This window comes from Malus domestica, chromosome 01 (assembly GCF_042453785.1).
Source record: "Malus domestica chromosome 01, GDT2T_hap1".
Taxonomy (NCBI): Eukaryota; Viridiplantae; Streptophyta; class Magnoliopsida; order Rosales; family Rosaceae; genus Malus; species Malus domestica.
Genome location: NC_091661.1, coordinates 2,826,237 through 2,830,822, shown reverse-complemented (window position 1 = coordinate 2,830,822; position 4,586 = coordinate 2,826,237). Strand labels below are relative to the sequence as shown.

General features: G+C 36.4%; 1 long non-coding RNA gene across 1 annotated transcript; it reads right to left on the bottom strand.

The window, feature by feature from the left end:
• Window positions 1-676: 676 nt before the first annotated feature.
• LOC108169966 (uncharacterized) lies at window positions 677-3,871 on the bottom strand. Its single transcript, XR_003771091.2, has 2 exons — window positions 3,549-3,871; window positions 677-1,039 (listed from the first exon to the last, which is right to left on the bottom strand). It is a non-coding gene; the product is annotated as an uncharacterized lncRNA (long non-coding RNA).
• Window positions 3,872-4,586: the final 715 nt, after the last annotated feature.

Here is a 4,586-nt window from a genome sequence, read left to right as displayed (position 1 = left end):
ATTAGGCATAAGTAGCGAACCCATTTATATAAGTTGTTCTTTGTATACTGTAACTAATTTTTTAACAATTTTAACTCAAACATGGTAAAATGGAAGGGTGTGATATATGAAAACTAGGTATGGGAGGAAATTTTCGCCCCGGATTGAAGTAACAAAACCTCCCCACACAAATGATAAGACCTCTAATACTAAGGGACTGGTGTGGTGTTAATTTCATATACTATGGAAGGGTATGAGACTAACACGTGTGGTGTTAGCCAAAAGACCTTTAGGGTGTGTTTGTTGCGCCGGACTGTCTCGGACTGGACTAGCTGCAGGGACTAAGCTGGACTGGCTTAGACTAGACTAAGCTGGACTAACTTAGTGAAGCGTTTGGTGCAGTGTCGGACTAAGAAGCAGGATAATAAAAACAGTACTGTTCACCAGATTTGTGTTTGCTTAGAGTAGGACTACAAATTTTTGTCATTGTGTAATAGAGTAATGCTACAAATCTCATGATATGGGTTAATTGGAGCATGTTTTTGCCATGTATATTATGAATCTTAAAAAAAAGAGGACAATTGTTTTGTTTCTATTACATGCTAATAGAATTGGGACATACTATTTATAAATAGTTGAGTTTAATTTGCAAATGTAGCTTGGTTTAAACTCTATCATCCAAAAAAAAGAAAAAGAATAGTGCCCAATACATGCAACTTCAACAAATACAAGTACATAAGAAGATACTTGTGACAAGTCAATCTTTGCCATTGATTGACTCTTAAAACATCATTCACTAAACTTTCATCCAGGATATTTTACAAAATACCAGTGAACTATAGTATAGCATTCCAAAGTAAATCTCCATAATTTACAAAATCCTAGTTAACATTAGCCAAAATACTTTATAGTGCAAAGCTAAGTTATAAGCCATAACATAAGATTGTACGATTAATAAAATACATCCATGTCAAAAGGCACCACATAATATACTCATCTGCTTGCTTTGTCGCTTAAAAGCCTTTGGACGAACACTTTCTTGAGTTCCGATTTGATTGCCCTGAACACACACACACACGGATATCAAACCAATATGCCACCAAATTAAACAATGCCTTAATGTGCTAAAGAAAGGGTTAACTTTTCTAAAAGTTCATTGTTTGTACTCTGCTTGTACGTTAAACATGAAGGCCAAGAGGACAACATAATGAAGCAGGTGGAGAGAGAGGCTAAGCAGCTGACATTTCAGCGCAGACCATCTTTGGACTGTGAAAGTTATCAGCCAAGTGCCCCTTGACAGTTCCGTGATGGATAATTAGACATCCAAATTGGAAATAGACTGTCAAATGTCACCCTTCTTTTGATTATCTATCAGTAAATGACAAGCATCTGCAATTCAAAAATTAATCACAAATACCAATTGCTCATAAGTTATTGCTAGAAGATCACGCACACCAATTTCATTGAAAAGCATAGCAAATCCATCAGTGCCACTGTTTATGCCTTTGTCTAGTATCCATGCATAATGCATTAAAATTTCAATTTGATGGTAAGTGGGAGAAATCACATTGACCTAAGTGTAAGTGGAAGGGTGGAAGCAACCGAGGTTAAGCAGTCACATTCAGTCTGGATGAAGTCTGCATGCATATCACTAACAACGTATCTAACATGGACTCTCCCTCCACATCCCCTGTAAGCTGTAAGGAGGTCATTCCAGCAGTTCCGAGGTATGTCTAGTATGCAATTGGCCACATCATTTACTTTTAATTAGAATATGACACTAGAGAATGATACCAAAGCATGACGGTATACTAATACATCCACGTGAAGCATTATGCAATACGAAAAATTGTTAAACTCCGCATGACTTTGTTCATATGAAGTCAATCAGGGAAGTCGTAACTTGTAACCACCGCTTAGGATGCAATTCTAAAGACAAATCATAAATATATTACCAACAGTTACATAGGTCTGTCCAAATGAAGAAACGGTTTGGGGATAAAGCTTTAGATAGGGATAGAAGAACAATAAGAAGAATACGGAAAAATAGATTCTGAAGTTTACAGGGTCAGACATCCAAAAGAAAAAAGGAATCACTTTTCTACATGATATACAGACATCGAACTCTTCGACAAAAAAATAGAGACATCGAACTCAAACAAGCTTCTAAATATGAAACAAACACCGGAAACTACGCACGTGAACTGCTTGCCAAACAACAAAATGATGCTAAAACACATTATACAGATCTAATCGTAAACCTCTGACTAACTGTAAAACCTCAATTCTAACATCAAGTAATTTCATATCCTTCAAAGGGAAATCCAACATCTTTTATTTTCACATGACTTTTGTGAATTCCTTAAATCTTATATCATTTATTGTAATCTTCAAATGAAATTACGCCATCGGTGGCCTGGTAAGAATCTGGTTACAACTATGCATGCATGCATAGATTGTATTGAGATTTATCTAATGTGGCTGGTCAAGCAAGGCCCCAGAATCTCGCCGTTGCTGAACAATATGTTGGCATTAATTTGGAAGAAATCATGTAACCTTATGATTTGTTTTGGTCTTGAGATTTGGATTTATGCAGTTAACTTAGTGACATACAAAAAACAAACCTCCTCTTAAGAATAAGGTTAAGGCTGTGTTTTAGACCTTGGTTATATACGAAAAAGCATCCGGACATCTTGAACTCAACTCTTGCAAGTTCCCAAGGTTGATAGATTCATCGTAGATACTCACATCAATCATCTAGTGGATAGATTCATCTAAGATACTCACATCAATCATCTAGGCATGGCATATTAGTTCCGAAATTATATTCATTAGTTAAACAGCACAAGTTGTATGAACGCAGTCAGTTTGGACATGATTACTGATAGATATTCGATGCTGTCTAACCATAAAGGAAGAGAGAAAGAACAAAGAGTTGTAGAAAGCTGTAAAATGATACTAAACCTGCAAGTTGAATCAGAAAAATATTCAAACAAATCTAAAAGCCAAAATTATTCACAGGATCACTCTCAAATTAATAAAGAACTTGGGAAATGCTAAGGATGTTCAGCAGTTTACATCTTCTCATCTTCTCTAAAAATACTACAGATGGGTTCCCCCACTAACACTATAAAAACAAATTTAAAATTACAATTAAACTTAATATTTTCTCTTTTCCTCTCCCTCTTCGTGTTCCCTCTGTCTGATGAAAACCAGAAGCGCAAAGCTTCCTAAAATTCTAGCCATTTTACTCATCACTTCCCAAAAACTACATATACGTTTTAATCCGACAACTATGAATACATATTCAAACTGGGAAAAAGTAGGACATAAAACATACCCATTTAGTGATGATTATCATCATTTTGGTACTTAAAATGGCATAAAATGTGAAAACCCCAAATTCTAATCTCAATTTGACCCTAAAAATCAAAACCCTAATTTGTTCAAGGGCAGAGGTCTATAATTCAAAATTTCTCAAACCCAAAACACCTAAATCAAATAAAGCCCAGTAATATCACGATCTGCAAAAAAAAAATCGAAGAAATAATGTCGGATTCGAAGTTTACCAGATGAGGGCGAGCAGGATGGAGTTGAGGGCAAGCAGGACGCAGAGATGATGATGAGGAGGACGACGATGAGGGAGCAGGGCAAGGAGGGAGCACATCAAGGATCGAGGTTGAGCGAGGTTCTCTCTCGCATGAGCGCAGGAGCGCATGAGGTCTTACGAGTCCGGGGGTGATCGGGGTGCTTCGCTTAGAACTGCCAGTGAGGGGTTTAATCCTAGCGAGTCAGACCTAATCCCATTAAACCTAATCCTGATGCAGACCAAACAAGGGACTGTAGTCTAGTCCAGTCCAGTCCTCCCTAATCCTGTCAAACAAACGGGCCCTTAATGTCTAAGTCACAAAGACTGTGGTAAGAGCTTTTTTATTACCAGAATAAACTAGTTGGCTTTGGCTATCTATAGAGAATTGAGGAGTTAAACTAGGCGTCGAGGTTCATTAAACTTTTTAGCACTACACACCGATGGGGGAATATTCCTTTAAGATTCTTGAAATATGGTTAAGAGAGCCTTGCCCTACTAAGAGAATTATAGGTAGGCTCATTGCATATTAGGATAATCTGCGTAGGTCGTGTGGTGATCGACTTGAACTGTTGACGATGAATTGGGTTTGAGGGCCTGTTGATTGTGGGCTTCTAGACCTTCATAGAGAATGTGGCATGTTAATCCTTTAGGGTTTTACTAACAGTCTACATATTCCATCAAGAGTAGAGTAGTCATATTTGATAAGTTGTACACGTGACATAACTTTCAATGGTCAAGATATTTTATATTCCCACACTTATATTATTCAGTAAATTAAAAATATTCAAAACATATGTGTAGAATATATAAATTCTATATGTATTAGATTGGTACGTTGTAATAGTAAATTTTGAGTATAAAATGTGAAAAGATTACATGCGTACATACGTATATAATAGCTTTAAAATGTGTAATTTTTGGACTCATTTTCAAAAAATACACAAGAGAAATAAGTAATACGCAAATTTACTAACACGAGCCGAGTAAAAATGAAAAGTCAAAAGAAAAACTCACTCAA